The sequence below is a fragment of the Bos indicus x Bos taurus genome, chromosome 10 (genome assembly GCF_003369695.1).
Source record: "Bos indicus x Bos taurus breed Angus x Brahman F1 hybrid chromosome 10, Bos_hybrid_MaternalHap_v2.0, whole genome shotgun sequence".
NCBI lineage: Eukaryota > Metazoa > Chordata > Mammalia > Artiodactyla > Bovidae > Bos > Bos indicus x Bos taurus.
Genome location: NC_040085.1, coordinates 20243325 through 20255097, shown reverse-complemented (window position 1 = coordinate 20255097; position 11773 = coordinate 20243325). Strand labels below are relative to the sequence as shown.

The following is an 11773-nucleotide window of genomic DNA, read 5'->3' as shown; positions in this document are numbered from 1 at the left end:
ACCCTGGCCTAATTTTACTTGTTGACAGATCATATCTTAAAACTGAAACTGGAGGTTATCAAGCAGGATATGCTCTCATTAACCTACATACTTCAGGGGATGAAGACTCCCTCTTAGTGGAGGCAGTCTCTACAGATGTGGTAAAAATAGCAAAAGAACTGAGATAGATGGGCACCAATCTGAGTAGCTGAAGTCTATCCTCTGTGGACAGATACTCCAAGGTAAAGATCGTGGTAGGAGAAAGGAGGAGCTGAGTCCTGCCCAGATAAGAGATAAAGAGACTGGGAACTTATGGTTGCTGGAGGGAAGGGATAATTAGGGAGTTTGGGATGGTCACATATACGCTGCTATATTTAAAATGGATAACCAACAAGGACCTACTGTATAGCACATGGAAATTTGCCCAACATTATGTGGCAGCCTGAATGGGAGGGGGGATTAGGGGAGAATGGATACATGTATGGTTGGTTGGTTTAGTCCAACTCTTTGCAACCACATGGACTGTAGTCTGCCAGGCTCCTTTGTCCATGAGATTCTCCAGTCAAGAATACTGCAGTGGGTTGCCATTTTCTTCTCCAGGGGATCTTCCCAACCCAGGAATTGAACCCAGGTCTCCTGTATTGCAGACAGATTTTTTACCAACTGAGCTACAAGGGAAGCTTGGATACATGTGTATATATATATCTATACTATCACAACATTGTTAATCCAGTATATTCCATTTGTTGTTGTTCAGTTATTCAGTCATGTCCAATGCTTTGCAACCCCATGGACTGCAGCACGCCAGGCTTCCCTGTCCTTCACCATCTCCAGGAGTTTGCTCAAACTCATGTCCATTGAGTCGGTGATGCCATCCAACCATCTCTTCCTCTGTCATCCCCTTCTCCTCCTGCCTTCAATCTTTCCCAGCATCAGGGTCTTTTCCAATGAGTTAGCTCTTTGCATAAGGAGGCCAAAGTATTGGAGTGTCAGCATCAGTCTTTCCAATGAATATTCATGACTGATTTCCTTTAGGATTGACTGGTTTGATCTTCATGCAGTCCAAGGGACTCTCAAGAGTATTTTCCAACACCACAGTTCAAAAGCATTAGGTCTTCCATGCTCAGCGTTCTTTATGGTCCAACTCTCACATCCATACATGACTATTGAAAAAACCATAACTTTGACTATTTGTACATTTGTTGGCACAAAAGGAAAAGTTCAAAAGGAAAAAAAAGAGAGAGATAAAGAGATTGCATATTTCTCATTCTTGAGGTAAAAGAGAACTTTCCAACTGCACATGTGCAGAAAGGCTCCTCAGGGGCTGAAAAGATGGCATACCACTGCATAATAGGTGGTGTCAACCTTCCCACAGGCCTCTGTGCCGAAATCCGTCTTGGCTAAGAGATTTGCGCAAACAGGAGAGGACTTGAATTTATAACAGAGGGACTCAGAGCCAGGCAAAGCAAGATGATTGGCCAGAGGAAACCAGGAAGAAGTGCTCCATGTAAGTGATTTAAACCACTGCAAGAGTGAGACTGTCTCTCTGAGCCACCCCATCCCTATCCCACCCCACCAGTGTATATCTATTCACATGTATCTTTTTTTCCTCTTAATAAACACTTCACTGTTTCACTATCTTCCATCGCTTTGTTGAATTCATTTATATAAAGCAGATAAGCCAGGGACTTCTCACTATCTGCTGGCACTTGTGGTCTAATGATTAGGATTCAGTGCTCACTGCTGAGGCCTGGTTTCTTTTATTTTTTTTAACTTTACACAGCACATAAAAAAAAAAAGACATTTATTCAGCATCATGATCAGACTATCACATTTAGCACTCAACAGCGTGGGTGCAAAAAAAAAAATCTACATTAAAACCCTTTGTTGGAATGCTTTACACTTTACACAGAACAGAAACTAAAATAACCTGTTTTACAATTAGTCACAAGTACAGTCCTCGAGTTTTTTGCCCATACACATGCTGCTGCTGCTGCTAAGTTGCTTCAGTCGTGTCCCACTCTGTGCGACCCCAGAGACAGCAGCCCACCAGGCCATCCCTGGGATTCTCCAGGCAAGAACACTGGAGTGGGGTGCCATAGTCTTCTCCAATGCATGAAAGTGAAAAGGGAAAGTGAAGTCGATCAGTCATGTCTGACTCCTAGCGACCCCATGGACTGCAGCCTACCAGGCTCCTCCATCCATGGCATTTTCCAGGCAAGAGTACTGGAGTGGGGTGCCATTTCCTTCACCATACACATGAGTATTGTCTAAAACATGTCTTCTTTGTAGCAGCTAGGCCCTGCCACCACTGTGCTTGGCTGAGTTCACAAATCTATTGTAACCTGTAGCTTCCCTGTCACTTCTCTGGTTCTCCTCTCCTGCTAAGCTTTGTTTCCTGGCAGTAATTAAAACCTTCTGCCACTGCCATAGCTACTGCTGCTGCTGGAGCCATCATAGCCACCTTGGTTTCATGGTTTGGCAAAGCCATAGGGGCCAGAACTCCTGCCTCTAAAGTTTCCTCCTTTCATGGGTCCAAAACTTGAAGACTGATTGTTGTAATTGCCAAAATCATTGTAGCTTCCACCACCTCCAAAATTCCTTCCGTCATTACCAAATCCATTATATCCATCCCCACTGCCACCATATCCACCACCATGGCTGCCACCAAAGCCACCTCAACCACTGAAGTTTCCTCCACCCCCAAAGTTGTCATTTCCACTGAAATCACCTCCATGACCTCCACCAAAGTTTCCAGAACCACTTCGACCTCTCTGGCTGGATGAAGCACTAGCCATCTCTTGCTTAGACAGGGCTTTTCTCACTTCAAAGTTATGGGCATTCACAGTGTGGTATTTCTGAATGACAATCTTGTCTACGGAGTCATGGTCATCAAAGGTTACAAAATCAAAGCCTCTCTTTTTGCCACTGCCTTCATCAGTCATGATTTCAGTTACTTCAATTTTCCCATACTGTTCAAAATAATCTCTCAGATGATGTTCTTCAGTGTCTTCTTTAATGCCACCAAAAAAATCTCTCAGTTAAGTGGGCACCAGGTCTTTGAGAATTGTCACGTGAGTGTATGTTCCTCGGTTCTTTGTCTCGTCACAACAAAGATTTGGAGCGACGGACATTAAAGCCCTTGGCGCGTCATAGCTCTCGGGTCTGGGACAAACCATGCTACAGCTCTTAGGCAGCTACAGCTCTATTTTATTTAGAAGATAGCAGGAGAGTGAGAGAGAGAGAGAGAGAAAAGAGCGCACGCACGCAGGAGAGACAGTCCGTGAGAAAGCGCTTTGGCTCCTCCTTTTATATGTTTTTTCCTCCACCTGGGCCTGCCCTATGTAAATTGGGCTTAGCCAGGAGTGCTGTTTGTTCTGTTTGTTCTGCCTGAAGTCTTCACTCTGGTCCTTGGACCTTCCTTGTCTTTTAGCCACCGCCATTTTGGACTCCTTTTCCCTATTCTACCTACCTAACATTCCCCCCTCAAGAGATTGGAGGCCCAATTCTTTGGGAATAGGGGCGTCGAGGTCTTTCTGGCTACTTCCTGCTGAACTGGGACAGCGAGGGGTATTGGGCCTCCCCCTCTTGCTAGTCTCAAGCCTCAGAGTCCTTATAGCGGTGTCCAAGGGTGTGTGATATTTTCTGTGGTCAGCTGCAGTTTTATATTTTTGTTGAACCGGCCCTGCATGTTGTAGCTGGTTGACCTGGGCAGAGACAAAACAGGTTAGCCAATTGACAGTACATGGAATAATCATAATCATCATCAATATAGCATAATAAGGACTAGTAGGGATATCAGTCAATTTTAAATTCACGTCGCCAGGGTAGCTCAAGTCCCTCCTTGTTCAGGGATCAGAAGATCTATCTCCTGTCTGTCTTGGAGTACAGTCTCTGTCAAGCTGTGTTGGCTTCTTCGAGTTATCCTGAGAAATCTTATCCCCAGAAACCAGATTTTGGGGGTGTTCATTAGAATGGCACTCACTGGTAGTTCTGAATAGGTATCAGATTTCCCAGGGGCTCACAGGTGTATCAAGTGTCCTCTTCTGTTTTCTTCCATGGCTTGACTCGTGAGTAGTGAATCCAGGAGTCATGTCCTGGTACCTTGACTGCTGTGGGGGTAGAAAGTATTACAGAGTAGGGGCCCTTCCATGTGGGCTGGAGTTGAGCCTTTGGGGACCCATCTTTCCAGACTTTAATTAGGACTTGAGTTCCTGGAGCACATAGTGGGGACTCCTTAGAATCTTTTGGGCCCTGGTTCATACCCCACAAGCGTATATCCTGTTGGAATTGCCCAATGGCTATGGTATAAGACTAGAGGGTCTGAACCTCTGGATCTAGGAAGAGGTCATTGACATAAACAAAAGGTCTCCCATATAGCATCTCATAAGGACTAAGACCAACTTGTTCCTTAGGGGCAATGCGGGTGTGGAGGAGAGCTATTGATAAAGCCTCCTTCCATCCCAGGGAGGTCTCCTGTGTTATCTTTTTTATCACTGATTTTAAGAATTGATTGGCTGTTTCTACTTTTCCTGAAGACTGAGGCCTCCAGGCACAATGGAGATAATAAGTAATGCCCAATGCTTTCAAGACTCCTTGGGTGACCTTAGAAGTAAATGATGTTCCATTGTCACTTTGTAATGACCTGGGCAGACCAAATCTTGGAATGATTTCATGGAGCAGTTTTTTAACTACCTCCTCAGCCTTGTCGGTCCGGGTGGGAAAGCCTTCAATCCATCCTGTGAATGTATCTATCATAACTAATAGGTATTTATACCCTTGAGAAACTGGCATCTGGGTGAAGGCCATCTGCCAGTCCTCTCCTGGGTAGGCCCCACATCGTTGGACGGGCTGGGCAGCTGGGGTCTTCGAGCTCCTTGAGGGTTGTTTAACTGGCAAGTGGGACAAGAGGAGACCCCCTGTCTTATAGTTGTTTGGAGGCCTGTTCCTCTGAAGGACCTTTCTAGTAATCTTTGGAGGGCCTTTTCTCCTAAATGAGTAGTGGCATGTAAGGAGTTAACCAACTTCCATTGGAGGTTTCCAGGCAGAAAAAGGAGTCCCTCCTTTTGGAACCACCCCATATGATCTTCTTGAAAGCCCTCGCTCTTAGCTTTAAGAATCTCACTTTCAGTATATGAAGGAGTTTCTGGCAAATTAGTCTGTGGAACTAAGGTGGCAATCCCTATTAGGTCATGGTTCTGTAATGCTGCTCTCCTAGCTGCCTGATGAGCTGCTTGGTTCCCTCGTGCCACTTCTATGCTCTCTTTTTGGTGTCATTTACAGTGGGAGACTGAAACCTCAGTGGGCAGATGGACTGCCTCCAAGAATCTGATCACCATATTTGATTGGGGACCCTCGGGTGGTCAAGTGGCCCCTTTCTTTCCAAACAGCCACATGTGCATGTAGCACCAGAAAGGCAGACTTGGATCAGTGTAAATGGCTATTCTTTTCCCTTTTCCCAGCTCTAAAGCTCGAGTCAGGGCTATGAGCTCAGCTAATTGGGCTGAAGTACCTGGTGGCAGAGGCTTAGCCTCTATGGTCTCAAAATTGGAGACTACTGCATACCCGGCTCTTCTTTTTCCATCCAAGACAAAGCTGTTTCCATCAGTGTACCAGATTTCCTCAGGATTGGTTAGAGGATCTTCTGACAATCCCTCTTGGGGTTTTGTCCAGTGGTCCAAGGTTTCTAGACAAGAGTGAAAGGAGAGAGAGCCCTCGGGGGTAGGGAGGAGGGTGGCTGGGTTAAGAACCTCACAAGGGGATACAGTGAGGCCTGGATTTTCCATCAACATTACTTGATATCTGAGGATTCTTTGATCAGACATCCATAAATGGCCTCTCCCATTTAGGAGTTGTTTTACTTGGTGGCTGGTAAAAATAGTTAGTTTGCCCCCAAAGGAGAGTTTTAAAGCATCTTCTATCATGATTGCAATAGCTGCAAGATTTCGAAAGTGGGGGGGGGGGGGGGGCAACCTCAGGTAGTTGGATCGAGCCTCTTGGATAAGTAAGCTACGGGCTGGGGCTCAGATTCCAACCTTTGAGTTAATACTCCCAAGGCTATTCCCTCTCTTTCATGGACATAAAGTTGGAATGCTTTTTCTGGGTCTGGCAACCTCAAGGCAGGTGCCTGAGTTAAGGCCTGTTTTAGTGTAGCCTCTGCCTCCTTTTGAGGAGTTCCTCACATCAGTGAGATTGAATCATCTCATCCCTTTAAGCTTTCATATAAGGGCTGGGCAATTAGACCATAATTGGGTATCCAGATTCTACAATAACCAGTTAGCCCCAGGAAAGCTCGCAATTGTTTTCGAGTCGTGGGGGAGGGCAACTGGAGGATTCCTTGTACCCGATCAGAGGACAGCCTCCTGGACCCGTGTGTAATCTGAACTCCCAGGTAAGTGACCTTTGTCTCGACCATCTGTGCCTTAGCACGGGAGACTTTATATCCCCTTTCTGCCAAGAAATTTAGAACCTGAATTGCATGTTGTTGGGCACTTTTCTCATCTGGAGAGCAGATTAGTAGGTCATCTACATATTGTAATATTTTCCCATTAGGTCCCAGGTCCAGATCTAAGAGATCCCGGCTAAGGGCCTGTCCAAACAGGTGGGGGCTATCTCTGAACCCCTGAGCTAATACTGTCCAAGTCATCTGTTGGTGTTTTTCTCCTGGGGCCTCCCACTCAAAGGCAAAAAGGTATTGGGATTCTTTAGCCAGTGGTATGCAAAAAAAAAAAAAAAAGCATCTTTGAGATCCAAGACTGTAAACCACTTGGCACTGGGTGGGATTTCTCCCCAAGATTACATAGGGATTGGGTACTGTGGGATGGAGGGGGACTACAGCTTCATTTATGATCCGGAGATCTTGAACCAGTCGCCAGGTTCTGTCTTTTTCTTTACTGAGAGGATTGGGGTGTTACATGGTGAACTGGTGGGGACCAATAGCCCACAAGCAAGGAATTTATTTATTAAAGGCTGTAGTCCCTCCCGAGCCCCTCTTTTGAGAGGATATTGTTTCCAATTAGGAATTCGAGTGGGATCTCGGAGGACAATGATGACCGGTTCAGCTTGGTGGGCTCGTCCAGGAATACCCTGGTCCCACACCTGGGGGTTAATTTTGTCTTCCCATAGGTTTTGGTCCCTCTCTATTGAAGGTGTAATGGGTTCTTCAGTAGTAACCAGGAGCTGTAGAGCTCTACGGGCTGAAAAACTTCCCATCACAAGGGTGGTCCCCAGCTTAGTGAGTATATCTCTTCCCAGTAAGGGAGTAGGACACTCAGGGACCACCAGAAACTGGTGGGAAAATATTTGCCCATCCCAGCAACAAAGAAGTGCTTGGGTGAATCTTTTAGTAGTTGCTTTTCCTGTAGCACCCAAAATGGTACAGGTTTGGGAGGAGAAGGCTCCAGAGAAGGAGATCAAGACAGAGTAGGTCGCCCCTGTGTCAACCAAGGAATTCTCGGACCTACCTGCCACATCCAGTTGCACCCTTGGCTCCAGCCCCGTGATGGTTATCTGTGACAGGTGGGCTGGCTGGAGCAGGCCGCTTCAGTCCTCTTGAACCATCGTGAAGGTAGGCTTGGCGCTTGACCTTGAGGCTCTTGGGTCCCCAGGGCAGAGTGCCGCCCAATGTCCCAGTTGATGGCATTTGTGGCAAGCCGTTCTAGGAGACTTGTCAGGGTTTGGACACTCTTTGGCCTAATGCCCCGCCTGTCTACAGATCAGGCATCTGTCTTGTGCCTTATCCTTCAAGGACTTGGGGTTTGCCATAGGGCTTCTCTGGAAGGCGGCCAGCATCTGGGCATGCCTTGTCTCTTTCTTTCTCTCCTTCTCCTGGGCCTTGGCCTCCTTTTCCTGTTCTCTGTTATAAAAGGTATTGGTGACTGTCTGGACCATCTCATCTAAAGAGGCAGCAGGGTCCTGCTGTTGTAGCTACTGTAACTTAATTCTGATATCTGATGCACATTGGGACAGGAATTTGTCCTTTAAAATCACCCGTCCCTCGTAAGAGTCTAAGTCCAGGTTGGTAAACTTTTGGAGTGCTTCTTTTAGCCTCTCCAGAAAGGCAATGGGGTTCTCATTGGGCTCCTGAGTTATTGCTGAGACCTGGGCATAGCTAATTACTTTTTGTTGGGCTGCTTTCAGTCCTGCCTTCACACAGATTAGAAAATGATCTCTTTCCCAGATGTGCTCAGGGTCATTATAATTCCAACTAGGATCGGAGGAGGGGACTGCAGTTCCCCCTATTGGGTATCTATCACTGGACATGTGGAGCCCTGTTGCATACTTCTGGGCTTCCTTTAAGACCCTGGTATGTTCAGGATCAGATAAAGTTTGACTAAATATGACCACGATGTCTTTCCACGTCAAGTCAAAGGCCAAGGTAATATGTTGGAATGTATCTATATATTTGCCTGGGTCATCTGTATAGCTTCCCAGGTCTTGTTTGATCTGCCTTAGTTCTAAGAGGGAGAAAGGCTTATGGACCCGGGTTGGTCCGAATTCTCCTCCAGTTTCAACTAAGGGACATACTCGAGCTGGCTTTTGTGGAGGAGGTGCTCCCAGATACGGGGGCACGTTTGGGTATGAGGAAGGAGCACCAGGCAACTCGGGAGCTGTGGGAGGTGAACCTTCACGAGGGGGTTCCTTTTCTTGGTTGCCTGTGCCTAACACCATTTGCCTAGTGGGCTCACTTTTAGGGCATACTACAATCCCATACTTAAGACAGAGTTCCTTCATATCTCTTAGTCGGAAGAAAATTTGGACATAGGGGGTCTCTGTCCATTTCCCTTGTCTTTTGCAGAATAATTCTAATTGCAGGATGGTATTGTAATTTAAAGTTCCATCCTCAGGCCAGTGTTCCTCGTCCCCCAGTGGATACTGTGGCCACGCAGTGGCACAAAAGAATTTCAAACGACTTCTCCTTAGAGCTAGAGCGTCGAACAGCTTCCAGTTCTCAAGGATACATTTCAAGGGCGTCTGCCGGGAAGTGGATTGGTTACTTCCCATCTGAAAGACAGTCATGGCAGGGAGAAAAGAAAAAGACCTCTTTCGATTTCCTTAAGGGTGAGTCTTTCTGAAGTTTATCCTACCCAGAACTGTTGCAACCTGAGAGTCAGGCGTCCCTGGGTCAGGGTGCAGATCCCCAGGCAGGCTGAGGCGTGACAGCCTCCTAGAGACTGAATCCCCGGGCAGGTCGAGGCGTGACGACCTCCCGAGGATTGGGTCCCTGGGCAGGTCGAGGCATGACGACCTCCTGGGACCCCTGGGACTAAAGGATCCCCAAACAGGTTGAGGCGTGACAACCTTTCAAAAACCGATCCCTAGGCAGGTCAAGGCGTGATGACCTCCTGGGACCCCCCCCCCCCCCGGCCCCGGGACTGGAGTTTGGGCGTCCCCAAGATCTCCAGTGTTAACAATGCTGGGTAGAATTAAGAGGTTTGTTTTGCCCACTGCGGATGGGAATAGATATGATGTAAGTTCATCCTACCCAGAACTGTTGCAACCTGAGAGTCAGGCGTCCCTGGGTCAGGGTGCAGATCCCCAGGCAGGCTGAGGCGTGACAGCCTCCTAGAGACTGAATCTGCGGGCAGGTCGAGGCGTGATGACCTCCTGGGATCCCCCGGACTGGAGTTTGGGCGTCCCCAAGATCTCCAGTGTGCCCAGTATTGGGTAGGATTAGGGGGTTGGATATTATAGAGTATTTCCCTCCCAAGGCCAACTATTTTCTGGTTGTCTCTCCAGAAGATTGTAGAGGCAACCTTGTGGGTCTAGATGGGGCTCAGGAAAAGAGCATGAAACAGGAGGGAAGTGGGCAGAGCACAAACTTTGAAAGAATGACATAGCACAAGGGTATAATGTAAACCAATTAAAATCAATTGGGTCCAAGATGACAAGTCAAATTCAAGTAAACCTTAATCCCCAATCTATAAACCAACAGACACACCCAGAGGTGGCAGGACAGCTCCAAGGCACAAGGTCAGAAGAGGGAGGAGTGGGTGGTTCCCCAATGGCTGGGATGATCCTCTCACTCATTAGCATATGAATTCCATCCCCTCACAAAACCTAGCCAGGCCTAATTCCATGGCCACAGCCCTTGCCCTTGGCAATGGTTCACACCCTAAAGGGTGGCTCCTCTCTGGATCCTAACAAATCTACCTCTTATCACTTTGTCTCTCAATGAATTTTTGCAATGAGGCATCAGAGCCTGAGTTTCATTAGTTTTGGCCGGGCTTGAGTCCCAGGAGAGAGCTGAAGGACAGGAGGAAAAAGCAGTGGGAAAAACGTGTCAAGGAATCCCATTCATAGCCCGCCGGAAAATTTGCTAAATATCTGACCGGTGCTCACAATTTTATTGGACTGATCTTTGGCACAGAGAAGAGAAAGGACAGAAGAACCCCCACCGGCTTGTGTAACAGCTACTGGGGCTCAGCAGATAGCGCCTTTGGGACATGCTGAGGAGTAGCCTCTCCAGAGTCCCTTAGTTGTGCCCCCTGCCACCCGCCTGTCGCGGGAGGTTCAAGGAAACAAGAAATGAGAGATTGTAAAGGTCCCTCCAGCCATAGGAGCGAGGATCTCTTACCTTAACAGGAGGTCTTCTGGAATCTCAGACCGGGCTGCGTGAGTTTTCTGCTGAGTTCGTTTTTCGCTGTCCGGGTTTCCAGCACGATGGGCCTTTCCCTGGGCTGGGTTTCTTTGCCTTCTGCTTCTAGCTCAGGAGCTTTGCAGAGTTGGGCTCCTGCTGTGCTTGGCCTCTTCCACGCAGAGGTTGTTTCAGCCAGGTTAAATCTGAGTCACGGCACTATAGATGTCATGCGAGTGTATGTTCCTCGGTTCTTTGTCTCGTCACAACAAAGATTTGGAGTGACGGACATTAAAGCCCTCAGCGCGTCACAGCTCTCGGGTCTTGGACAAACCGTGCTACAGCTCTTAGGCAAATCAGTGTTACAGCTCTATTTTATTTAGAAGATAGCAGGAGAGAGAGAGAGCGAGAGAGAGAAAGAAAAGAGCACACGCACATGAGAGAGAGAGTCCGTGAGAAAGTGCTTTGGCTCTTCCTTTCATATGTTTTTTGCTCCACCTGGGCCTACCCTATGCAAATTGGGCTTAGCCAGGAGTGCTGTTTGTTCTGCCTGAAGTCTTCACTCTGGTCCTCGGACCTTCCTTTGACCTTCCTTGTCTTTTAGCCACGGCCATTTTGGACTCCTTTTCCCTATTCTACCTACCTAACAAGAATCTTCTCTTGAGACAGCCCTCTTTGGTTCCACAACTCTTCCGTCCACCTTGTGTGGCCTTGCATTCATGGCCACATCTACCTCCTCCACCGTGGCGTATGTGACAAACCCAAAGCCTCTGGAGCACTTGGTGTTTGGATCCCTCATTACCACACAGTCTGTGAGCGTTCCCCATTGCTCAAAATGGCTCCTTAGACTCTCATCAGTTGTTTCAAAGCTCAATCCTCCGATGAAGAGCTTCTGCAGCTGTTCCGGCTCTTTGAGAGACTCTGATTTAGACATGATGGCAGTGGAGGCAGGGAAGACTTCAACGATGCTTTCTCGGAGTGTCCACGGGCAGAAAGGTGAAGCCTGGTTTCAATCTTTGGTTGAGGATATGAGATCTTGCTTCAAGCCACTCCTGGCCAAGGCCACCCAAGGTCAGAAACAGAATTAGAAGTAGAGCTTGAAGATGTGACTTCATTGCTGTAGTTTCATAAGAAAATCTTAACGAAGGAGGAGTTGCTTTCTGATGAGTGAGCAAAAGAAGTGGTTTCTTGAAATGGAATCTACTCCTGGGGAAGATA

At 47.5% G+C, this 11773-nt stretch overlaps 1 pseudogene; it reads right to left on the bottom strand.

The window, feature by feature from the left end:
* Nucleotides 1-2230: 2230 nt before the first annotated feature.
* On the bottom strand, nt 2231-11526 carry LOC113899411 (annotated as a pseudogene).
* Nucleotides 11527-11773: the final 247 nt, after the last annotated feature.